The sequence below is a fragment of the Ochotona princeps genome, chromosome 4 (assembly GCF_030435755.1).
Source record: "Ochotona princeps isolate mOchPri1 chromosome 4, mOchPri1.hap1, whole genome shotgun sequence".
NCBI lineage: Eukaryota > Metazoa > Chordata > Mammalia > Lagomorpha > Ochotonidae > Ochotona > Ochotona princeps.
Window position 1 is genome coordinate 8,845,158 of NC_080835.1, and position 25,365 is coordinate 8,870,522.

The 25,365-nt window shown below is 57.4% G+C and overlaps 1 protein-coding gene across 3 annotated transcripts in view; it reads right to left on the reverse strand.

Moving 5' to 3' along the window:
* The window catches only part of DAGLA (diacylglycerol lipase alpha), a 56,691-nt gene that overhangs the window by 28,140 nt on the left and 3,186 nt on the right, over positions 1–25,365 (reverse strand). Inside the window, exons 2-3 of one of the 3 annotated variants that reach the window (XM_058662946.1) lie at positions 9,875–10,026; positions 9,509–9,657 (exon numbers count right to left, since the gene is read on the reverse strand). The exons of 1 other annotated variant lie outside the window; for it this stretch is intronic. The gene's annotated coding sequence lies outside the window, so the exon portion shown is untranslated. Of the gene's footprint in view, positions 1–9,508; positions 9,785–9,874; positions 10,027–25,365 lie in introns of those variants that run through there. One more of the 3 variants, XM_058662947.1, reaches the window with a different exon arrangement.

A 25,365-nucleotide genomic window follows, 5' to 3' on the forward strand; every position in this document is an offset into this window, starting at 1 on the left:
CACCTGCAGGAGGGGCCTCTGCCAAGCCACCCCAGGAGAAGCAGCTCCTGACACTCCCAGACAGCAGAAGCAGCCAGTCCAGAGCCCACACCTTAACCTCCACTCGCCGCTGCCCTTCCTGCAGAGGGAGTCAACTGAACAGCTGCCACCATGCCCATGAACTGGCCTCTGACTGCCCTCAGGGTGACTTCCTTACCTTAGAGAAGGCCAAAGCCTGGACACCATTCAGTTCCCCTCCTGGCTCCAGACTCAACTGCAGCAGTACATGAAACTGTGTTGTTCCCGTTGTCCAGAGGGGGAGAACTAAGCCGAGGGAGTTCCACGGGACAGAGAACACATGGTTGGCCATGCTGAGCATCATCACGTGTGTAGCTCAAAGGCGAAATGATTCGCCCAGCAGCCGGCGGCGACCAGGACACAGCTCCGAGCAGCCTCTGGAAGCCCGGCTGCTGGCTCCCCAGGGGCCTGCTTGACCCCGAGGGCCCCTGGTCATTCCCAGCTCTGCAGCAGGGGGGAGGCTGGCCTCTGAAGGCACATGAGGGAGGAAGGAAACAGAGCTCTGTGGGCTGGGGGCCACATGTGCCACCAGCCTGTGCCCGGGTGTGTGCCACACAAGCGAGGGGCCTGAAAGCTGTTGCTTTTCACATGACAGCTGTGCCACAGCAGAAGGCAGAGCTGGGCCTGCCCAGGGCTGGGGCAGGGTTTCAGTGTGAGCTGGGGCAGCCAGGGGCAGGATGGGGACACCACGGCCACTTGTCCCCTCTGCCTTGCCTGTACCTCCCACACCCTCACTACGCACCAGCCACTCAGTGGTCCTCACCACAGTCCCATCACCCAATGGGCAAGTGCTACATTCTGGCTACAGTATCAAGGTATTTTCTGGCCAGAGACTCCTGCCCACAAAAGACCCAGTCTGGGAGTTAGGCATGGAGTCAGGCCAGGGGACGGAAAGGAGCAACCTGGCTACTTCTGGCCACCCAGGGCCAGACTGGAAATAGTTCCTATGTTTACTCAACTGCGTGTTTGTGTTTCTAAAAATTAGACAACACTTACTATATGCTGGACACTGAAGCAAACCCACCCCCTTGAATGCCACCATTTTCATAAGGCTATGAAGCAGACATTCTTCTTATTCCCATTTTATGGATGAGAAAACTGAGGCTGCCAGGGTAAGGAACTCATCAATGTCACTGAGTTGATTAGTGGTAGAACCAGGCTCCTGGTGCAAAGCCCAGGCTCATGCCCCACCCCAAGCCCTCACCAGGGCTCCGTTTATCAGCACCGCTGAGCCTCTGGTTTCTCACGCTAATTATTCTCCATACTTCTACAAGAGTGGAATTTGCTATCTGCCAATGGCCCTGCCATGGCCACCAGCCGACTCCCTGGGAACCAAGAGAGGCTTCTAGTTTCCCGCCGGTTGTTCTAGCAGGGTTGCTGGCTGTTAGGACAGAGGGGAGGGGCAAGGAGGGAGGACCCCAGAGGGTGGTGGGACCATTCCCTGGTCGCCAGGCTGGGCCCTGGAACTGGCCAGGGCTGGGGTGACGCCAGGTTTCCCTCAGTCTTGGCTCCCAGACTTTTCTCCACAGTTGAAGCAGCCCCCAGTCTGTCCAGGCCAGCTCGTGTTTCTGAGCTCTTTCATTCGCCAGAAACCAGGACAGACCAGTGACCACAGATGGCCCAGACTAACCCAATGCGCCAGCTGTGCCAGTGCCTGGGATGGGATGGGTGGCTCAGATCAGTTTCTCTCCGCACTGGGTGCTACTGGTCGACTGTGGAGAATGGCAGAGGTGGGCGGCCCCCAGACATGCATCCCAGTGCAGGTTCTTTCTCCACACTCCTAGAGTCTTCTAAAACCCCTTCCACTGTCCCCTGGGAACTGCAGAGGTCTGGAGAAGCATGGCCCTCACGACCCAACTCCAGCCCTGCAGAGGGTCAGCCCTGGACCGTTTGGCATCTCGCTGCTGAGACCATCAGCTCTGAGCTCCAGCGTCCACATCTGTGAAATGGAACAACGAAGGCCTTCACCTTGCAGGGCGACATGAATGACATCACCCTTGAGTCCCAGCACTTGGCTCCCACAAGGCAGCAGCCTGCTCTCCCCCTTTCTTCACGGGTCAAGCCCCTGCAGCCAAGTCTAGCCTCCCAGACAGAAAAGCCCCACTCTCTTCACCCCTACTCTGCCTGGCTGACCCACGCTTATGCCCACCTTTTATGGCTCCCCCCTTTTCAGCCAGGAATGGAGGCCTCTTGGAGGAACCCCTACTTTGGCCATACGAGCCTTCTTGGGCATTGCTTTTCACCCCTAAACCAGTGGGATGGGCAACATTAACCACAGGACAATGTGGGCCTCAGGGTTCCAGAACACTGGGATGAATGCTGACTTGTGCCTTGAGCCTCAGGGCACTCCACCCTGTAGACCCTCCCTGGATCTAAGATGCATGAGGGGCTCCACCCAAGCAGTCTATCCAGCCCCGGAGGGCCTCTCTCTCTCTCCAGGGACTCTGCCGCTCAGAGTTTCCTTGAGAGCAAGCACAGAGCCGGCTCACTGGGGGCTGGCAACACCTGGGAGAGGAATTAGCGCCTTCCTCTTCATTAGGGCCCCTAATGAGGCTGTCAGTGAGATGATAAATGGGCATGAGGAGCTCAACACCTCCCCGCCAGGAGCCCCCGCCCTTGTGCCCAGCATACCTGGGGCTGCCAGGTCCTGTGGCAGGCACCTCCTTGGGCTGGGGGCTGGTCCTTGGGCACATGCTGCTCAAGGTCTGGCCCGCAAGGCCCCTCTCTGGGTGGCACGGTCTTCTGGGGCACAGGCCACTGCTCAGGCTATTGGGTTTCACTTCGACCATTCCCAGGGCATCGGGGACACAGACCAGGATCGAATGACTGCGTAACCCAAGCTTGGTCCCACTGGGGGTGAGGGGGAGGGCTGCACAGCTCCAGCGTGCACCAGGGAAGGACCACCAGCCCCTATTCCACGGGGCACAGAGCCAGCGGCCACAGCAGCATTCGGTCGGGGCCAGTCCTCTCACTGCATGCAATGGAGCCAACTCCATGCCCTGCCAAGTGGGCTTCCGGGCCCCACAGAGAACCCGGCATAGGGGATGCTCCTAGTAGGTAAGGTTCCAGTATATGCAGTCTCTGCTCCCCACTGCTGCTCTGTACAAGTCCCAGATCTGCACCCCAAAAGGCCATGTCACCTTCGGGGTCCATTCAGGCCCTAGCTTGTAGAGAGCACTGTGGGGCTTTCCCTGGGTGCCTGAGTGTGTCGGACCACCCTCTCCCTGGGGGCTCTAGGAGAGGGAAAGCAGGGGCACTGATTCAGGAGCTCAGGCACTAGCGACCATGAGCGACTCTTTGGTCCTCTGACCTTCCCCCCACCCCACCCCTGGGGGGAGGGTGACAACGATGGCCCCAGGCACACATGACACAGGGCCTCCAACAAGGCAAAGGGGCTGGGGAGGCCCTCTGCTGCAGGACGGGCGACAGAGCTGGATTTGGCTCTGGTCCCAGTGTCTTTGTGCACTGTGGCATCCACTCAGCCGTGACCTTCATGGTACAACTACTGTCCTTGTCTGTAAGATGGGGGTTAGTAAGGATGATGATGATGACAATGATGATGAAGGCAGTGCTTTCTTCAGGGTGGGCCAGTAAAGCAGAAGTGGAGAAGTGCTGGGGACAGCCTCAGGCACAGAAGGGGACTTGGTGGCATCAGCTATGTGCACAGTTTTCATGGGAGCAGTTGCCTCAGCACAAAGCACCTGACAGCCCCTCTGTGTCCTTAAAGTGAAACCCCCATTCATGGCTGTGAAGCCCACTCCCCCATGAGCTTCTGGCTTCGTCCAGCCCGGCACACGTTCCCCACTCCCATCTCTGTTCCAGCCTGCTCAACCCTCCTCGCTTCAGGAGCCCGCCCCCCACCAGTGGGGCCTTGGCGGTCTTCTCTGCACCTGTCCCCAGCTGGCCCAGCCCCCACCCTGGCGGATCTGCTTGAGACAGCTCAGGTCAATGGTGGCCCACTTTTCCACAAAGTTTCTGGGGCATCAGCCATGCCTTTTCCATCACACTACAGCTTCCTAAACAGTTCCTAAACTGCTGCTCCTCTCCTGGCTTGTGGGGGATGGGCCAGGAGGCTCTGGGAGGCTAGAAATGGGGGAGAGCCAAGGAGGGGACACAGCCTCCCACCAGTCCATGCCTGAGCTGGTTTCCCACTGGGCCCCGGGTTGGGGGTGGGCAAGAGGGCAAGCCAGCCGGGTACAGGCACTGCCCACTTGGCCTTGACTCTGGAGTTTGGCTTCACATACCCACCCTGAAGACTGGCTTTCAGCAGACCAGGGCCCCAGCCTTGTCACACTCTTCCCTCTGTGTCCCGTGTCCAGGCTTGCTCTATGGGTGTGGCAGGAGGCGGAGAAGGGGCAGCCATGTGCCTGACACAGCCCTGGTGACTACAGGCAGACACTGCCACTCAGGCAGGCTAAGTGGCTCTCTGCCACCACTTAGCAAGGACACAGCAGGGAAGTAACAGCTGTTGGGCAGGGCCTCACCACAGCCTGCCCAGGGGCTGGCAGCCATGGGCCAGGGCAGGCTTCTCCATGACCCCTGGGGGCAGGAGGGAGGGCAGTGCAGCTGCTGGGAACTCCGGGGACAGCTCATTCAACAAAGGATCTGACAGCAGCCTATGTGGCAAGAGCAGTGGGGGCAGGCGCTGAGTGCTAATGGGATGCCCACCTGGGGCTGTCAGCCAGACAAGGTCTCGGTGAGCCTGGCAGAGGCTGAGACTCCTGCCGGGCCACAAGTGACACCTCACCTCCTCCAGGACTCAGGGTGACAATGTGACAAAGGCTGCTCCTCGGCAGTCCAGACCTTCCTCACTTATCCAGGGAGGCTCTGGGGTGAAGATGGGGTAGGGAGTGAGCCAGAGAGCGCTGGGGGATCTGGGGGGTCAGCCTGCGTCACAGCCCGTGCTAACTTCTCCACCCCCAGTGGCCGCTGGCTGCTATAAATATCACTCCTGTCTCTAGATGTTGCAGGAGGTGACCTAGAATCGTGGGCTTGTGAGGCTTCCTAGAAGCCCGTCCCCCCTCCTGCTTGTCCATTTCCAACAGAGCCTGGCTGACCACAGTGCCCGCCATGGCATGAGAGTTCGTGCCTGACTACAGACGGACAGGATTAATTGGATTAATGGGAAAATCCAATATGGAGGGAGACAAGCTTAATTTTCCCCCACTGCCTTCCCAAACCTACTGGGTCCCTGGAGGGCAAAACCCTGGCCAGTCCAAGAGACGGAAGAGACAAGGCACTTGAGACACTGGATGGCCTGAGCCCCACTATTGCTCATGCGCCTGTAGTGGGCTCCTCCCTCAGGCTCTCTTCAGAGCCCAGGACTGCAAGCCCCAGAGCCAGGTGACCCCTAGGAGCTACCGCCCCCCTTCCCAAGCCCATAGTTCCTCCATGACTTCTGAGTTGACCTGGTTTTACAAATTCATTGTAAAATTTTTTCATTGTGCCACCTGGGACACACCCTACTTTGACGGGGCCCCATGACAGTAGGCAGTAGCTGCCCAGATGAACCCTCGACAGCTTCATGCGTATGCCCCCGAGTGAGCACCTCTGAAGATCCAGGGCAGGCTCAGGCCTCAAACCCCAGGGCATGACTATCTTGGGAAGCGGACCCTAGAGCTGGCAGCTGAGGTCCCAACACACACAGGTGGCCAGGATTGGTTTCCCTGCTCTCTGGAAATGGAGTGACAACCCTAAAGGGGTCATAGGCAGGCTCTGAGAGCAGAAAAGGCTGGAGACTGCTCTGCAGGTGTGCCCTGGGTAGTGCAAACAGCACAGGTGCATCTTGGTTAAAATTAAATCCAGGCACACAACCGTCCTTCACTCATCCTTCTAATAATAGGAGCCCCTACTGAGTACCAGGGGTATGGAAGGTGGCAACGGATAAAAGCCAGAGCGGAGCCAGTGAAAGAAGAGGGGCAGCTCCATCACAGCCTGAATGGCAGGGGACAAGCCAGGTGCTGGATCTGAGCCTGGGGAACACGAGTGGTCATAAGTATGTGGCCCAGACTGATGAGCAGGCAAGGAAGAGGGAGCAGGTCAGGCAGAACACCTCATCCCAGGAGGAACACTTGGAGAGAAGAGACCCCGGGCTGGCTGTCCTGCCCAGAACCCAGCACAGTCCCCCAGAACTCTCAGTCCAGCTCAATCCTGACTGTAAGCAAGTGGAGATCTCCAGGAAGGGGAATGCTTCAAGTCAACCAACCAACCAGCCAGCCAACCAACATCCCTTCCATCCCATCTCTCTGCTTTTCCTCCTTCATTCCATGTATATCTCTGCCGGTCCATTCTCCCATCCATCTCCTACCCATCCACCCATCTTCCCTTCCTTCCATCTCTCCATGCATCCTCCTAACCATCTGTCCATCCATTAACTCACCATAGTCCTTCCACAATGCTCACCACAACACCCTCCTTCTTAGGCTGGTTGCCTGCCCTGCAGAGCCTGACCCCGGCCTGCTTTCATCTCCTCCCATACCTCCTGCTCACCTCCCTCTCAGGCCCACAGGCCTAAACAGGCCAAGTGTATGTTGTCTTGACCCCTTTGCCCTCCCATCTCCTCTTGCCTGGCCATAACTCACCCTACCTGTACTCTCAAGATCTTTGCATGACTGGTCTTCTTCTCACTCGGCTCCTAGCTTAGATGTCTCTTACCTGCCCAACCTGGGGGAGCTCTGGTTCTTCCCTGTCCCACAACTTGTTAGATTTGCAGTAGTGTCCAATACTCTCTTGCTTTCTACTTGGCTGCCCTTACCAGGGCATGGCTCCCCAAGGCAGGGAACCCACAGCCAGTAAAAGGCCTGGCAGGCAAGAGGAGCTCACCAAGTCCCCTGCTGCTTGGGAGGAGGAACCAGTTCTGAGGACGGCACCAGGAGACACACAAAGAGAACCAGCAGCAGCTTGTGTAGAACTGAGCCCAGGACCCAGGGCCCCTGACTCCTAGTCCCTGGCTCTTTCCACACCAGGCTGTCCCATGCCCAGGCTCCAGACCTGGCTCCTGAGCTGCCTCTTATAGCAGCAGCCATGCACAGGATTCCCTGGTATCCAATGGCCATGCTGTGGGTTAGGCAGGGAGGAAATGCAGCATCTTCATTTGATTGGGGAAGCAACTGTGGTGGGAAGGGGATTTGGGTACTCTGCATGTGGCAACACCGTAAACAGAACCTGTTGCCCATGCAGCTGGCTCAGACATGCCTAGCACCCCTCTGCCTCCCACGGCAATCTCAGCATTCCCACCTCCCTACGTGGCTTGTGCTGTGCTGGGGGGTAGTGTGCAGGATGAGGCCAGGGGCCTGGAGTCCTGGTCCAGTGGTGGGCTCTGAGGCCCACGGTTGGCTGTAAGCAAGAGACAGGAGGCCCCAGGGAGCCAGGTTTCCTTCTTGGAGCCTCAGGGCTTCACCTGGAAGATGCAGGGTTGACCAGGTGACCCACTTCCCTGGGATTCTCCCACCTCATTCGTCATCTTTCCCACTCCAGTTATTTCTTTTTATTTTTATTTGATAGGCAGAATTATAGGGCCTGGCATGATAGCATAGTGGCTAAAGTCCTCGTCCTGCATGCCCCGGGATCTCATATGGGTGCCGGTTCTAATCCTGGCGACCCCGCTTCCCATCCAACTCCCTGTTTGTGACCTGGGAAAGCGGTCCAGGATGGCCCAAACCCTTGGAACCCTGCACCTACGTGGGAGACCTGGAGCAAGCTCTGGGCTCTTGGCTTCGGATTGGCTCAGCTCCAGCTGGTGCGGTCACTTGGGGAGTGAACCATTGGATGGAAGATCATGTTCTTTGTCTCTTCTCTCTGTATATCTAACTTTTCAATAAAAATACATAAATCTTTTTTTTAAAGGCAAGATTACAGAGAGGAGAGACAGAAATCTTCTATCTGCTGGTTCACTGCCCACATGGCAGCAACTGCTGCCAGAGTTGGGCCAGTCTGAAGCCAGAAGCCTGAAACTTCTTCTGAATCTCCCATGGATGCAGGGCCATAAGGACTAGGGCTACCTTTGCCTGCCTTTCCAGGCTCAGTAACAGGGAGCTGGATCAGAAGTGGAGCTGCTGGGACTCGAACCAGTGCCCATCTGAGATGCTGGCACCACAGGTAGAGGCTTAATGCACTATGCCATGATGCCAGCACCTCCTTTTCCCCCTTTCTAAGGCCCTGCAGCCTCTGGCTCAGGGAAATGATCCTGGGGGAGATGCCAAGATGTGGTACTGCTTTCCCCGGACCCTGTCACCATTCTGGGATGCACATGGGCTGGAAATTAGCATGCTGTGGCCCAGGTTGTAAGGGTTCACCATACTAGAAGCCCGTTGGAGCTAAGGGCAAAATCTAACCCATCACTGAGGCTTGGTCCCCATGCACATGACAGAGACGAAGAAATCACGCAAGCGGACATGGCAGTAGGTCCACCTGCCTTCCTTGACCTTGATCTGCTCTCTGTCAATTCCCACAGACGTCAGAACAAGTGAGTGGTAATGGAGGCCTCCAAAGACAGCAATAAGGAAAGCCCCATCCATACACCTGCTGGATGCAGACCCTATTCTAGACCATGCTGGGGCCCACCTCCTCATGTGGACACCTGCCAGGCATGGAGGAGATAGGGGTGGAGGAGTATCCTAGAGTCTCCCAATCCTGAGACACAGGGCTAGCAGCCTGTGTGTGTGTGTGTGTGTGTGTGTGTGTGATTTCTGGTCCTGGAGAGCCCCTGGTACCCAGCCCTTCCATGGTCATCAGCTCAGAGCCTCCTAGCAGCCCTGCTGAGGCTTTTGCAGAATGCATGAGATCACGTCTGGGAAGCACTCCCAACGACTTGAAGGGAAAGGGCCAGAGGGAAAGGAGGTAGGATAGGATTAATTATGTATTGATGTGCTTATTTATTAGCACTTCTGGTGACTGCAGGGGCAGAGAGGGAAATGCATGGGACTCGGCCTCATGGGAGCCAGGCTGGAAACTGGGCCAGACCACGGAACAGGCATGGGCGCATCACAACCTCTCAGAGCCTTGACTCCCGGACAAATGGGACTTCCCTACCTGCTGAGTGGGCACTGCAAGGGCAACTGGCTGGCCACATCGCCCTCTGGGTGAGGAAAGGCGGGGCTGGCGTAGAGCCACATGTGAGCAGGACATGGCAGACATTGTTGCCACTGCAGCTGGAGGAGCGAATGAGGGCAGGATGGAGGGAGCTGTGCTCCGCTGGGCCAGGTGCCCTCTGACTCTCCCTGAAGCAGCAGGAGAGGGGGCCTGGCAAGCTTGGCTGCTTACTTTACAGGAGATGAGCACTCCCTGTGGTTTCCATGTCTTGCTTTCCAGCTGAGAGGTATCGTGAGGTCACCTAGCCTGCACGGTCAGGAGCCTCCCTAGGCAGGCCATACCTCTGGCACATGCCAGGGTTCCCCAGGAGCTGGCCAAGCAGCGAGTGAGTGACTGGGCACCCTCTGGCAGCTGTGCTCACCTGGGAGGGAAGCCTCTCTGCCAGTTGCTCTGGGTTCACAGAGCTCTTCGCCCACAGAGGCCACCAGGCAGTCTCTGGGTCACGGCCTGCTCATCTTCACAGCTGGCATGGCAGATCCTGAGAGGCACGGGCCCATGGCAGCAGGCTTCCTAAAGGCCATTAGGGGAAAAAAAAAACAGGGCAGAGACACCAAGACCCCATGCCCTGAGATTCCCGTCTTCACAGAACCAGGGCTGCTCTGGCCACAAGCTGCCCTGCAGGCAGTGAGACACCTGGCTCGCTCACCCTCCTCATTCCCAGCTGTGGGAGAGAAGGGGCTCCGTCTTCCCAATGAAGCCAGACCCTTCCAGCCACTCACTGACAAACCTGTTCCTCCTTCCCAGTCCCTCGGCCTCCTGCAGCCACCTGTGATGAACTCAGGTGGCCCAGGGAGAAGACGCCGGAAGCCATCACGCACTGGAGGGCAGGGCTTGCAGGTCTGGAGGCCACAGGAGTTGGAGTTCCTGGGGCTGACTCATCTGAAAGGAGGGGTGAAGGGACGGTCACATAAGGGACTGGTGGAATGGGGGCAAGCTCTCCAGCTACTCAGAGGAGAGGTGGGGACCTGCACACAGCTGTGGCTGTGCCAGGAAGCCCAGAAAAGAAGGGAGCAGCTGTGTCCTTGTGGGCCTCCTGGCCAGGGCCATGTGCGTGTGCCTCTGCCCCTCACCATACAAAAGCCCCATTGATACTGCTCCTCAGCCCCACATCTCAGGGCCAGTGCTCCAGTGACAAAGGTTCTGGGGTTCTCTTGTGCCCCTTTACTGATAGTCCAGCTGCCACAGCCACTGTTGCCTTGGAACGCCAGGCATGCCAGGCCCAGGCACTGCGGGGTCACATGCTCTGCGCGGGCGAGGCCAGGCCCTACTAGGACAACGTCACATTCACCAGCCATGTGAGTCCTGTGGGAAAAGCTAGGATCCCAGAAGCTACCTTCCTGCCACCCTGGCACAGCCCCATCCTGCCCATCTTCCCAGTCCTTGGGCAAACAGGCATGTGTACAGGGCACAAGTGCAGTGCTGTGAAAGGCAAACAAGAGGTCTCACCCTGCTGGGCCACAGCCCTACAAGACCCTACTCCACTGGCCCTCCCAATGGCAGCTGCAGGTACACATGCCAGCACTTGGTCCCGCACATTTGGAGGGTCCCCAGGGTGGATGACTTGATCTCCCCTTCACCAACGTCCTGCTTGTGATGACAGGGAAGGATGGACAGGGCACAAGTCATTGGAGTAGGGTTTCAGGGACCACCCCAATCCCATGTTTCTCTGCCATGAATAACCCAGCTGGGAATGTGCCATGAATAACCCAGCTGGGTTCTGAATGGGGCTGCCTCCCTGGCTAAGCTGACCTGGACCGGGGGTCGCTGCTGGGTCACATCCTGTCTGGGAAACTCCAAGTCTTGGGACCTTGGGGCTGTGATGCCCACCACACAGAACATTCAGGAAGGCTGAATGGTGATACACTGGGAGTGTGGGAGCTATACCCTCACAGGGCAAGCTTGCCCCACTACCCTCTCACCCTCCACAGGACATGGAGCCAACACCAGACTCCTTGATGATCTAGTTGTCTGCCATGGCAAGGTAGCTCCCTTCAGCCCCCAACTCCGTTTTTCTGAGAAAGGCCTGTGCTGCTGCTGGCTCCCATCCTGGGTTCCAGGCTGATTGCATTCTGCGAGCAGTCAGAGGGGACAGGGGCCTGTCTGACCCAGCCTTGCTGCCCCTGCTGGCCACAGATGATCAGGCACTTTGCAAGTAGAACTCCCTCTGCCTCCGTGCCTTTGCGCAGGCTGTTCTCTTGGCACACAGCACCTTTCTCCAACTGTGCTCTCCAGGGAGCTTCTCCATGTTCTGAGAATTAGCCTGAACATCACCTGCTCCACGAAGTTGCCAGGGTCCGTCAAGCCCCTATGGCAGACCTGAGCAGGGGCCCCCATGGCTTTGGCTTCCCCTAGGTCAGGCACTGCTGGAGGGCAGGGAAGGCAGCGCTCTGCAGCTCCGTGTCCTTGGCACCCAGCACGGTGCCTGCTGCCTAGCAGCTGCTCATGAAATGTCAGACAAGGCCCCGGCCCGGCTCCCTTGCACCGCTCCGATCACGCTGCCAGCACATTTGGCCAGAGAGACTTGGAGGCGGCATGTGGGAACTGGGGCAAAACTGCATGTCCCTGACACAGTGGGCGGGGCGCGAGGGATCCTATTCATGTGCTGCATGCGCAGGCTTCACCCACTATCAGGGACAGCTCTGGGGGGCTCGCACGCTGCCTCCCTGGCTCCAAAAGCAGAAACTAAAGTTAACAGGGGGCGAGCAAAGAGAAGGAAAGTGCACCGGAACTGCAGGGGGAAAGGCAGTTGTGGCTGCCATCTGCTGCAAGCAAGATGTTTGGAGAACATGAGCTCCTCACTCGGAGGCCCCTCAGCCAACTTGGGAAGGCTGGGCCGCCCCTCTGCAGATGGGATCTGGGGGCTCAGCCGAGCCCACACACAGGCCCACCAGCCCCTCTTCAGGCATACCCTGACCCTCTGGCCGCCCTTGTCTAACTTGCTGAGTCCAGGGAGACCAGCCCAGGACACGAGCTGTGCTGCCTCTTCCAGGGAGTACCTCGGGCTCTGGGGAGCTAACTCTGAACACAACAACCTGAACAGAAGGCTGATGTGGGTGCTGACACCAGCTATGGCTTCCTGAGAGCCCAGTTACCTGCCAGAAGGCTTGAGAACTTCCAGCAGGAAACCAAGGGAGCAAGCAGAGGACCAGCCTTGTCTGCTCCTGATCACACAGGCACCCGGTTACCCAGGCACCCTTCCAAGGTGCCTGGGGTCCTTCCATGTTGGCCAAAGCCAGTTGGTATAAAGCCTGTAAGCCACAGAGTCCCGCACGTTCATGTGAGGGTCAAGGATATGGAGACCCAGGCTGACGGAAAAACCTGAACCCTATCTTGCAGCCCAGGTTCCCAGGGACCTGGCACAATCCTGGGCAGGGCTGGCTGTGTCCTGCCTTCAGCACCAGCCAGTCTGCCACATGGGGATTCTGCCCCCAAGCTCTCAAGAGAGCCATCTTTAAGAGGGCTCAGAAGGTGCAGGCCCCAGCAGGCAGGCAGGCAGGCAGGTGGGCCCATCCCATTCTGGGTGGGGCCTTCTCCGCAGCCCACCTGTTCTAGTCACAGCCAGCTCAGCCTTGGAGCTCTTGACCACAGCAGCAGGCCAAGCTGAAAGCCTTGCAGGGCAAGTCCTGCCTTCCAGGGCTCAGAAGGCTGGGCAGGGCAGGGCTGGGCAAGGCAGGGCTGGGCCTGCTGGCCACATTCCTTCCCCAGGCCACCCTACCCAGTGTCTGCCCACAGAGGAATCAGAATAACAAATGGACTAGACACGCCTGTGGGCAGTGTGACACCCTGCCCAGCACAATCCTGCAGCTGTCCCAGGTCACCTGGCCAACAGAGTCCTCCTTCACCCATGCCAGGAGGGAAGGTAGGGATGAGAAACCCACCTACTACGGCCAGACCAAGCTAGGATTCCTGATGCTACCAAGTGCCCTTAGCCTGGGCAGCTGGGTTCTGAATGGGGCTGTGCCCTACTATTCTAGGGCAGAGAGACGGGGGATACTCCCCATTCCTACCCCCTACAATGGGAGGAGGTGAGTACAGGAAAGCAGGCACTCAGGGACCAATGCCTCAGAATTGTACCCCCTCCCCATCCCAGCCCCCCAGCTCACCCCACGCAGCCCTGCTGCCTCCACCCCCACAGGCCTGCTTGCAAGCCGAACACTCCATGGCGCTGTCTGCTCGGTCCTCCCCAGCCCCCCATACCCGTAATTGCGACACCTCCGTCCCACTGACTGTGCCTGCCGCTGCCTGCTTGGGGGAGGGCCCAAAGACGCGCTCCAGGGCATCATCTGTGAAGCTGCCGGCAGGCTCCTGCGTGGGTTTTTGCCTGTGGGGAGAGCCTGCAGCTTCCCCCTTCCTCCCAGGAGTCCTGGGCTCCAGCTGGGTCACTGTGCTGACCTGTGTGCTGACACTGTGGCTGCCCTTGTGTGTGCAGGGCCTCTCCCCTGGGGAGGGATCAACAGCTCCCCCTATTCCTTCTCTTGGCTCATAGGGCAAGAGTCGGGATGGTGAGGTAGGGTGGATCATTCCTGGGGTTTCTTCCTGCAAGAGGAAGTAGGGGTGGTGTGCTTGCTGTAGAATGGGGGGGAAGGCAACCCTAGGAGGGTGTGTGTGTATGTGGGGGGTCATGCCTGCAGCAAGCCTGAGGCCAGCAGTGCCAGGGCAGGGAGGGGGCCTGGTCTCCAGCACAGGTACCCCCATGTGAGTTGCTGTCACTCTTCAGACACCCTCACAGATCCTGCCTCGGCAGAGACATAGCCAGGCCCAAGCTGAGTCAGCCAGGGAAATCCCAGCAGCAGCACCCACCGCTGCTGATGGTTCCGCTGACACCTACAGAGGGGGTGCCAGCCCCTCCTGCAGAGGGCGAGAGAAACACCCAGGCTCCGTCACCCTCACTTCCTTCTCCCTGAGAGGGGTGCTGTGGGGGCAGGGAGGACTTGCAGTGGCACAAACCCTGCCAGGGAGGCCCTCTTCTGGGTGCATGAGTAGGGAACAAGGAGGGAGAATGGCCCTGTGCCCTGTGCCTAGTGCCTGGCACCGCAGGTGTGGGCCTCCTGCTTGCCAGGGCCTTGGGAACAACAAGGTCTGCCTGAGCTCAGCATCCTGACTCCTTGCTGTACCCCCCAGTCACCTGCACAGCATACACATACACACAGGTGGGGGCAAAGAGAACAGCAAGGTCACCAGAGAACTGGGCTGCCCAGGACAGGAGAGAAGGAGAGGTAGAAGGCTCTCCACAGCAGGACAGACCATCCCCTGAGAGACACACAAGCTGGGTCTCCACCGACCGGCCAGACCGGTTGGTGGGTGGTGTTCGCAGAGGGCCTCCTTGCTGCCAGCTGCCCCATGGAGCAGGAGAGGGGCTACAGCAGACTGCTGCCTTTTGTGGCTGTGGCTGGAGGGAGTTCCCCTCTCTGGTTGTTCCATTCCCTTCCTCCCCGACACCTGCCCAGAGAGGGCCACCTTCCAAGTGAGGGGGATGTGTGCACACTTGTCCAGTGCCTTGAGTGGCATAAAGACCGGGGCAAGGGGAGTGGACCCGTGGCCTGGGAGCTGGCAGGCAGCGTCAGGTGCACTCAGCAGGACATGAGAAGGAGCTTCTAGGGAACATGACTGTGATCTTCAAGGAACTCATGGCACAGAATAACACAGACCCCAAGACAGGCCTGTGCAGGGCTGTAGTGTAGGGGGACCCCAGGGTGAGGGGTGTGGTCCACTGGGCAGTCCCAGGCAGACAGAGGGGCTGACTGCTGAGAGCAAAAAGGGGGAACGTAAGGCTCCTCTGCTCTCCTCTCCCCACCCCTCCTGTCCCATACACAAAAGCTCTTGGAGCCCCAGCCAGGCAAGCAGGTTGCCCCTTGTGCAGGGCTGGCTTGCAGCCAGCAGAGTCTGCCTGTGCAAGCCCCATGCTGGGCACCACCACAAGCTCCCTATGCCAGACTTGGGTGCTGGCAAAGGTCACTTCTGCAGGCTCCTGGGGCCAGAAAAAAACATGCTTGGGGTGCAGAAAGAGGACCCGCAGAGGCCACTTGCCCAGAGTGCAGCAGACACACACACATGCCTGGTGTTGCTGGGCAGTCTTGGCTGAGGTTCCTCCAGTACCCCTGCTTTGATTTTCCAGCCCCTCAGCATGGTTCTTCCTGAGGATTGGGCCTCTGCAATTCTCAGGCAGGGAAGTGGGTGGTGGGAGAGATCCTGCGAGCCATCCATTACTTTCAAACAAGACTGGAGGCATGTGACCACACCGAGCCCAGGGGTTGACTTCAACATCTCTGAAACAAAGGTTTGAGTGGATTTCTCCCACCCCACTGTGCCACTGAATGGAAAACAGCAGCAGCTCTGAGGCCCAAGAGGCTGCTGGGGATGGATGGAAATGGGGTCTCAGACACAAAGCCCTGCAGGGGGGTGCTTGGATAAAGGCAGCTCTGGCCAGGAGAGGATTTAAAAAAAACCCCAATACCTGAAGAGAGGCGAGAGGGGCCAGCACAGAGGTCCTGTGAGGCCAAGGGAGGATCCAGGTGCACAGGCACCTGGTGCCCTCTGCAGCATAAGGGCCTGGCTGTGGTGGACAGGGGGTACCACTTCTGCCTCAAGCCCTTGCCCTTGACCCTAAGCAGCCACTTGGGTATAGACCCTCCCTGGGCAGCTGCAACAACAGGGTGCGTTCTTTGGCAGAACAAACTGCCTAGAAAACCAGGATGCCCTGGGAGGTCAGAGCTGCAGGGGCCTGGAGAAATCAGGGTACAAGCTTCCCATTGCTCAGAACTTCACCACCAAGGATCCTGAGCCCAAGGGTGGTGTGCTGGCCCGCCCAACGACACGCGGCTTGTGGCTCTCCATCCTGTCCTTGGCTGCGTGCCGAGCCTCACCTGTCCAAGCACTACTTGCTGGGCACATCCTGTGTGTCTAGACTCTGGAATTTGGGGTCAGGTGTCACCCTCAGGAAAACTGAACTTTGTTCTAGAGGTGACAAGGTAGGGGAGGGTTTCCCTGGCATGGGTCTCCCCTCTGTAGAAAACAGACTCCTCCCTCAAACAAACAAACCAAAACAGACGTCATCCACAACTAGTCTAGGAGCTTACTGCATGTCTCCAGGGAGGCCCCTTTCCCTGTCCAGACCGGCGATCACCCTGCATCCTCCACTTCACTGTAGTGCAGCGCAGGTGAGCACCTCTCTTCATCAAACACTTCCCTGCCACTGTGGAGTCATCCCTGCACCTGGCAGACCGAGCACCCGCAGCCAGTGCCCGACACTAGGACACTGGTGGTCTCCCTCCCCTTGTCCCCCCACAGCGGGGCCCAAGGCAGAGAGCTCGGGGCTCCTGGGCTTTATTGGCAGGCCCTTGGCGGTGGCCTGGGGCTCCTGTCTCCTGGCCTGATGCTGTTGGCAGGAATGGGGGATGTGATTTCCAGGGACCCTCAACCTTGGATACACAGACAGGAGATGGATAATACAGACTCCTAGCCCCCAACCCCACCATTCTCAATCTGAGAGTCCAAGGTGGGGTCCAGGAAACCTAGATTTTTAGCACACTCCCCGCTGGCCCCATGAGATTCTGGCACTAATCAGCCCACATTCAGAAGAAACCTGTACTGCAGGGTGAGCCCCACCAAGTGCTCCTGCTGCAGCGGATAGAGGCCACATTAGGGCTGTCTCCCACAGCTTGCTGGAATCCCCTCCCAGAAGCCCTGGCTAGAGGAGGCAGGGTGCTGAGGCTACTGCTGGCTCCCGTGCCATACTCACATGCCCTGAATGAAAGCCCTGAGGACACCTGTGCAGACCCGGGGCAGGTGCGGGCAATGGACACCTTTTGCCTGCATGGCTAGTTGCAGCAAGCACTAATAGAGCACACGCTACTGGGCCAACACTCAGAGTGCCACGGTCTCTGAACCAGCAGCAGTAGGAATAGGAGCTTGATAACAAGACAGATCTGAGACAGAACAGGAACCTGCATCAGCAAACGCCAGGTGCCATGTGTGCCCCTCCAAGGAGTACGGTAACTAGTGGCCTCTGGTGCCACTTCCTGATATTCCTGAGTCCCCAGATTGTATGGAGGGCAGGGCAGGGGGAGCACAACTACAGCTGAGATTACAGGACTTCACCACCAGCAGCAGCTACAGCCAGCAGCCAGGCCACTGATCTGAATGGCACCCTAAGGTGTCCTGTGACTTCCCATTCAACCCCACAACCCAGGGAGGGATGTGGGCTCCAGGGACACCCATCAGCAGGTCGGAGACACTCCCTTGGAATTGGTGCTGTTGTCCACCTGCTTGGCTGTCCTCACTGCGGAGCCAAGGGCCTGTTCACTCCCTCGCGGCCACTGCAGCATGGGGCCAGCCGGGATGGGCGGAGGGGGGTGGTGCCTCTGAAGCCAGCAGGCTCTGCATACACAGTGAGGGGCAGGAAGTGAGAACTGGGGCGGAGGAACCAGGAGTTGGGTTTGGGCTGAGGACATTCTTTCTTCACAGCCAGACTTGGTTCTGTGTGCCTTTTGAAAAGAAGTGGAGAATAGCTGTGCTCAGCCCAGCCGGGCCGGCCCCTTTCAACCTTGTAGCAGCTGCCATTTCCAATTACAACCTCAGAGGCCTCCTATAATTTATACATCCCAGGATGCACTGCTCCAGCTGCTTTATGATGGGAGTTCATTACACCATTAAGGTTAAACTTTTATAAAGTACTAAGCAGGTGGTGGGCTGGGCGCCTGGCTTAGTTACTAGGGCCGGAAGCTTACTGAATAGTGTTCACCTGGGGAAGAGAGCTGGGGGGCACTGTGAAATGAAGAAGGCGGCTCCAGAGGTGCCCAGGCCCTCCATTAGCCTGTTGATTAAACTGCATGGTACAGCAAAGCCAGCAGCAAGCAGAACCATCTGGAACCACTCAGCAGCCCTGGCAGAGGGGCTGTGGGGCGAGAGGAAGCATCCTGGGCAAGCCTGGAAGCTGCCAGCCTGGCCAGGCCTGTGAGGTCCAGTCTCGGGATCTGAGGAGGGCGTCACGGGATGCCCATGGGCCTGACAGGCTTCTGGCATGGAGGAGGCCAAGGGGAACCCTTCTTGGAACAGCAGCTGGTTGCTCCCTGGGTCCCAAGGCCCTCAAAGCCAGTGCCAGGTGGGATAGCAGGGCCAGCCAGATGCCAGCCACAAGGATATGGCCTCTGCTGATGCTGAAGTCCTCATCCTACCTGCTGCAGGACTCCAAGCCCACAGCCTGGGTTTGGAACAGAACCATCCCTGTATTAGATGCACTCCCACGCTGAAAGCCATGTCCGACAGAGGCCACCTAGTATCAAGCCTTACAGTAGCTGCTGGAGTGTGTGTTCCTGACCTGGGAGCTGTGTGTGTGTGTGTGTGTGTGTCCCTGACCTTGGAGCTGTGTGTGTGTGTGTGTGTGTGTGTGTGTAGCTGAGGCTACTGCTGTGTGTGTATGTCCCTGACCTGGGAGCTCTCTGAGGATGCCATGGCTGCTTCAGGCTGCAGGCACTGGGTGCCGCACACCTATGCAGTGGGTGCTTACTGGGTGAGTGTCTGGGATCCAGTCCCAGGGAAGGTGTCAGGGGAAAGCCAAGTTCATTTTGAGGTTCGTGAGACTACTCCTGGAGAGAATTCCTTGCCCACCCTGGCGGAAGGCACTCCTGCAGCTGCTGGAGGCCCACGTCTCCTTTCCCCATGCTTGCAGACCTGGCTCGCTCCTTCCCCAGCCTGCAGGAGACACCCAGGCTGGATGTGACAGCACAGGACACGGGGCTCGCGAGGCTGCCTGACTGCTTGTGGCATTCCCAGCCATGAGGCCGATCGCAAGTCCCTCCATGCCTGCACACACAGAGCCCAAGTGCCGGCAGCAGGACCGAGGAGGGGCTTTGAGCAAGGAGGAACAGCCATGGCAGAAGCCATGTGCGCCTCCCCTCCCCCATCCCAGCCACCGAACACCTCAAGAGAGGAAAAGTTAGACAAAGAGAAGGCAGCAGATAGAAGAGGTGCCATAGGGAAGGAAATCAAACAGAAGAGGAACCAAGAGGTGGGGGGTGGAGGCTGGCAGGCTGGTCTTGGAGACAACCAGAGTAGGAAGAAGGCCAGATGCTGTCGGGAGTCGGGGGCTACGGGGGAGCCCCAGGGCCAGGAGAGGGCCTGGGCTGGCAAAGCAACAGAGGGCGAGGATGAAAAAAATTCACAGCGGTGGCGGCGGCGGTCGGCGCTGAGTAGCTGTGTGTGTCCCCGGCCCTGCGAAGGCCTTCCCAGGCAGCTCAGTCCTTCCCATTGGAGAGATGGGGAACTGAGGCCCAGGGACCCACGTGGCAGAGGCCCCATGGGAAGCTCCATTCTAGGCTAAAGCCCACGTTTTGATGCTGAATTTAAAGACAGGGAGACAGGAGAGAAAGGAACAGAGCACCTCAAAGGAGCCCATGCGTGGCAGACGCTGAGTGGGATGAGGGCACGGGGGAGCTGCTGGGCCTTGCAGCTGAGACTGCAAAGGTCAGGCCCTTCTCCTCGTCGGCCAGGCTTGGAGCCGCCCAGAAAAACTGCAATGAGGCAGCCGTCCCAGGACAGCGGAGGAAGCCTGGATGAAGTGGGAGTTGGCTAGCGGGCGTGCCAGGGGAGCCTGATGTAATCACAGCCTGTGGGAGGCGGAAACTCGGGAAGTGACACAAACGGCACCTACGGCAGCGGCCCCGGCCACAGATTTCCAAAGAGCTCTGCCAGGCCTGCTTTGCCCCCATCCGCTGGGCCCAGGGCCCTGCCCTGCCTCGGGCTTTGGGACCCGGGGTAGCCCAGCAGCACACACTGTCGCCTTTCTGGCTGCTGGGAGCGCGTGGAGGACTCCGTGCCGACGCCCTGGGAAGCCTGCCACAAGAGCCTGGCAGTCTCACGGCTTTCCGGAACAGACACAGGGCTCACCTCTTCACCAGGCTTTCTGCCTGTTTCCAGGGCCAGGGAGGGAGGTCCGGGCAGCTGCTTGGTGAGCTGGCCACTTTCCTCACCAAACCCAGCCTGGACTGACCTAGTTAGGAAGCATGTGGGAGATGACGATGAAAGCCCATCCTCGGTGGGCTTCACACATCAGGGGGGCCAGGGTGGGAGCCCCAGGCCCTGCTCGGCCAACCAAGACACAGGACCCTGGGCCAGGGCCTGGGATCCCCTCTCCTGGTCATGCAGGATCCTCCAGCAAATTCCTGGCAGCTGGCAAGCCATGGGATCCATCTGCCTGTGTGGGGTGCCTGATGGTGGGTGGCCTGCATTTGTATGCCCAGCCTTAAGCATTCCTGGCCTGCATGCCAACCCCCTGAATCTCAAACAAAAGCAATTCTAACCCTCAGATGGCACAGTGTCTCTCCTAAAGTTCCCACCCCTCCAGCATTGCCTTTGAACCTGGGGATAGCCAGTTAGGTGGGAGGTCACTGCTGCTATTATGTGCATGGGTCCAGTGAGGCTCAGAGAAGGTAGGAGACATGTCCAAAGCTGTCCAGTGGGGCCAGGAACAGCAGCCAGACCCAGCAGCCTCCGCACTCGTTTCACTGAAATCACCCATCCTGTGGTGAGTGGGCACTCCTGGTCCCCCCAGGCAGGGTAGAAGCCAGACCCAGGTTGGACAAGGAGACGAGGCAAGAACACAGTCACAAGGGTACCTCCAAAAGTCTCCGGCAAATGGAGTTTAAAAATAAGCTTATTTTGTTACAATTTTTTAAAAATTTGGGGCCTGGTGTGATAGCATAGTGGTTAAGGTCCTCACCTTGCATGCCCGGGATCCCTTATGGGTGCCAGTTCTAATCCCGGCAGCCCCACTTCCCGTGCAGCTTCCTGCTTGTGGCCTGGGAAAGCAGCAGAGGATGGCCCAAAGCCTTGGGACCCTGCACCCACGTGGGAGAGCCGGAAGAAGCTCCAGGCTCCTGGCTTCAGATTGGCTCAGCTCCAGCCATTGCGGCCACTTGGAGAGTGAACCATCGGATGGAAGATCTTCCTCTCTGTCTCTCCTCCTCTTTGTATATCTGACTTTCCAATAAAAATAAAGAAATCTTTAAAATAAATAAATAAAATTTATGCATACTTTTTTACATAATATGCATTTACATAATATGATTTTTTTTCGAAGATCTCTCACATGCACAGACTTAAACTTTTTTTTGCACCAAAAAAACCCTAATCTTCTAATTCTACTTTTTGTTCTTTTTAAAAGTTGCAAAGAGAAAGGAGAACAAGTGAAAGTACTTCCACATGTGGGTTCATTCCCCAAACGTGTGCAACAGCTGGGGCTGAGCCAGGACAAAGCAGGGGCCTGGAACTCTACTGGGGTCTCCCATGTGGCTGGCAGGAGCCCAAGAACTCGGGCCATCCGCTGCTTTCTTGGGAGCATCAGCATGGCGTTGGATCAGAAGTGTAGTGGCTGGGACTTGAACTTGTTCCCATATGGGATACCAATATCAGAGGCAGTGGCTTAAATTACTGTGCCAAAAATGCCAGCCCTTGATTCTGTTTTTTATGAACTTTCTGAAATACTCCTGTATTTGATAGATAAGGAAACAGACATAGTCTAGCAGCTAAATCCTCGCCTTGCAACTGCCAGGATGCCACAGGGGTGCTGGTTCATGTCTCGGCTGCTCCACTTCCATCCAGCTCCCTGCTTGGACCTGGGAAAGCAGTCGAGGATGGCCCAGCCTTGGGACCCTGGAACCGCGTGGGAGACCCGGAAGAAGCTCCTGGCTCCTGGCTCCAAACTGGCTTGCTCTGGCCATTGTAGCCACTTGGGAAGTGAACCAACAGATGGAAGATCTTCCTCTCTGTCTCTCCTTCTTGAATCTACCTTTTCAATAAAAAAAAATAAATAGATCTTCAAAAAAAAAATAAAAAGAAATAGAGGAAAGATAAGAGGATTACAGGAAGACTCAGACAAGCATCCTAGGAATCAAGACTGCTGGAATGAAATTCTGCTACCCCTGACTCTCAGCTGAGGTTTCTAAACCTCATCTATAACGTGGGCTAAATGCAGGAGCAGCACCTGCCTTTCAGGGTAGCCACAAGGACTAACGGTGGTAAGGCCAGAAAAGTGCTTAGTGTGGTGTCTGGGATATGTGCTTGGCAGCAAGGGATTACTTGGCCATTCCTGTAATTCTTCAATGAGGATGTGCACTGCTGAGGGTGAGCTCACACACATCCCAGGGACTGCTCTGGCATTCAGTGGGGACATGTAGCAAGGCTTTATGGGGGAGGAGGGCTTGAATGCAGCCTGAAGGAAGGCAGGACACAGTGAGGGGCCTGCAAATGAATCCATCCTGGGCTCAATCTTGGTTTCCCACTTCTTGCTGTGTGTCCTAGAGCAAGTGACTGAACCTCTCTGGGCCTCCTGGAAGAGAAGACTGAGGATGGGGCAGTAGAGGGAGTCCAAGTGGCAAGGAGCAAGAGCTCCCCTCGGTACAGCCTGGGCTTGTGCCCCTTACCTATACTCACGAAATGGAAACTGTTGGTAGCATTCCTGCTATTTTGTAGCTGAGCAAAGCTTCCCAGAAACACTTTCTGGTACCCACAGCCACCTCTCAGTCTGCAAGGATCTGACAAAGCCAAGCTCAGAGCCCTGTCCCCAGGGACCACCAACGTGCAACTCAGTGAAGCTCCCCCTCCCCCACAGGGTGACCTGCCCATCAGGCGGAGCCAGAGGCTGGGGGCGTGCAGGGTGTGTTGTACATAATGAAGGGACATCAATAATAAATTAACCTCAAGTAAGTCTAGGAACATCAATCATAAATTAATTAAATGTTCCACGAGGGAGCGTGACAAGGGGCCTACTGGAGACCCCATGGGAAGCAGCATCCTGCCTCACCTCCCTCAACCCAGGCCTGCTCTTCCCAGCTCCTCGCCAGATATAGGAACGGCCTCTTGAGGACAGCCCCCAGAACACAGGTGGAGGATCTGCCATGTCCCCACCCCAGCATGCAGAACGCTCCAATGCTGAACAGGTTTTGATGAAACTTCCCAGAATAGTAACCTCCTGGGCTGAACTCAGACAGGCAAAATTTCAAGGGGTAATTTGGTGAGAAAATGATCAAATGCCTGGAAATAAGTGCTGGGAACATCAGAGTTCCTCAGTGCATCCTCAGCGAGGGGAATGGCCTCACAGGCACAACACACGGCCACCTGGGCTCCCTAAAGTCTCTCCCTCGCACTCCTGGTACCGAGGGGGTCACACCAATGGACAGTTAAGTATGGGAAACACACGTGGGCTGGGACCTGTTCTGGGTGGCATCTGGCCCTGCCCATGGCCCACCAGAGTGACGAACCTCACGCCTTCTGCCTCCCTTAGCAATCCGTCAAGCCTGGTCTCCCCTTTCAGTTCCCCAGGCTGGCCACTGGCACCTGATAGCTCCTGGCTCCCATCCCTTAGCACTCCTGGCACTTGCTGTCAGATACTGCTGCCTGGGGGTGGCATCAGTGCCAGCCCCATACCCTTGCTCAGGGCATTTCAGGGACCGTCCCAGTTTCTCAGTCCCACAGTGATGGTTCTTGGGAGCTCAGCTGCGGCTCATGTCTTCACCCTCTGCTTTTTTTTTTTTTAACTTCTGCTTCATGCGTCCTGTGAGGAGGCAGCTGGCATGGCCCCTGCCACTCTGCTGGCCCTTTTACGCCCACCTTGCCAGGGTCACTCCCACTGGCCATCAGGGCCTGGGGTAAAGGTCATGACCATCTGAGTGCCCTCTCATGACCCTGCATTGTGTCCCTGGCCTTCCTCTGACACCCAGCGCTACTCTCCCAACAGATGGCATCATGGGAAGGACAGCCTCCACCTTACAGGCTCTGGTCTAGCCAACTTGTCTCCACAGCTCAACCCAAAGCAGGTGCTCCAAAAAGGATCAGCAGCCGAATCCAGGCGCCCACATTCCCTGGAGGCTGAGCTCCAACGCCTGCGTGTGATGCTGTGGACAGATGTGTAGGCTTCTTTTGCTCCCAAGGCCAGGGTGGAGCTGACTTCCTTACACCGAGTAATGGGAACCATGAACACTGTCCCCGGCGCCAACATATGAAGTCATGATGTAACCACTTTTCTATGGAAAAAAACTTCTTTTGCCAGAGCAAACAACCTTTCTCCGGGGCACGACATGGCAGCACTCTTAGACTTCCTCCACGTGCGGAGGTTTTCACTGTCTCCATTTTACAGACAAGGAAACTGAGATGCAGAGAGAGGGAGATGAGGAGTCAAATCTGGTTATGTTTGGTGCCCAGGAGCCAGCACCCTGTCTTCTGTCCCCAGTTGACTTCCAGGTGGCAGGGGGAGAAGCAGGGATGTGTGAGACGCCCCCAGGTAGTGCACAGATGGGCACTGGGGAGCCACACCTCCAAGCCAGCTTCCTTCTAAGGAATCGGGAGTGAGCAGCCAGGCGGGCTCCTCCCGCAACAAGAGGCATGAGGTCTCCAACCCGCCTCCCACCCTCCCAGGCCACTTCCCCCACCCCGTTGCACTGTTCTTTCCAGTTGCGCACTGCTCCACACACGCACTGACACCAGGCCAGCCAGACACAGAGCCCACAGGCACTCCACACCCCCTCAGCTCTCATTTCCCATAGGCACACTTATGGGGACAAATGTGGCTTCACACACGTGCACTGCCCTGTGGTGCAAACAGCCTCGCCCCTACCCATCTCACCAACACCCTGGGAAGACAACATTCCCCCCCTTCAACTCCAGCCATGCAGAGTATGCCACGTCATCTGGGACTCTTTCCATGATGAACAAGAAATCCCCACCAACTAGGCAGCTTCCAGAAGAATCAGGCACTCTCTGCACCTGCCATGCACACACCTCACGGTTCCTCAGAAAGATCAAACCCAGTCCAGGTCTGTAGCACAAAGAAAAAAAAATCAAGATCAACAGCTCTCAGCCCTGCCCGCTGGGGAGATAGCCACATCCTGCTCTATCCTGGGCTCCGTGGTTCTAGAAGATTTATCTCCCTCTGACCACACGCTCATTGATATTTCCCCCAGCGCTACTTGCCTGGTCCACTGGAGTGTAATGTAAAGCTATTCCAGTGAGAAATTGAACTCGGATGGAGTGCCAGCCAACAGGTGATTAAACTGGAGTCCCCCTCTGGTCCCGGGGAGGGAACTGGGGGAGGAGCAGCTTTCCTAATAGTCCGAGCCGTCAGTTGCAGCTGTCCAGCCCGGTGCTCATGCTCCGATCCAGCATGCTCTGGCCAGGGATGCCTGAGTCTCCGGCACCGGCAGGCCAAGCAGCTGGACACTGTGATTT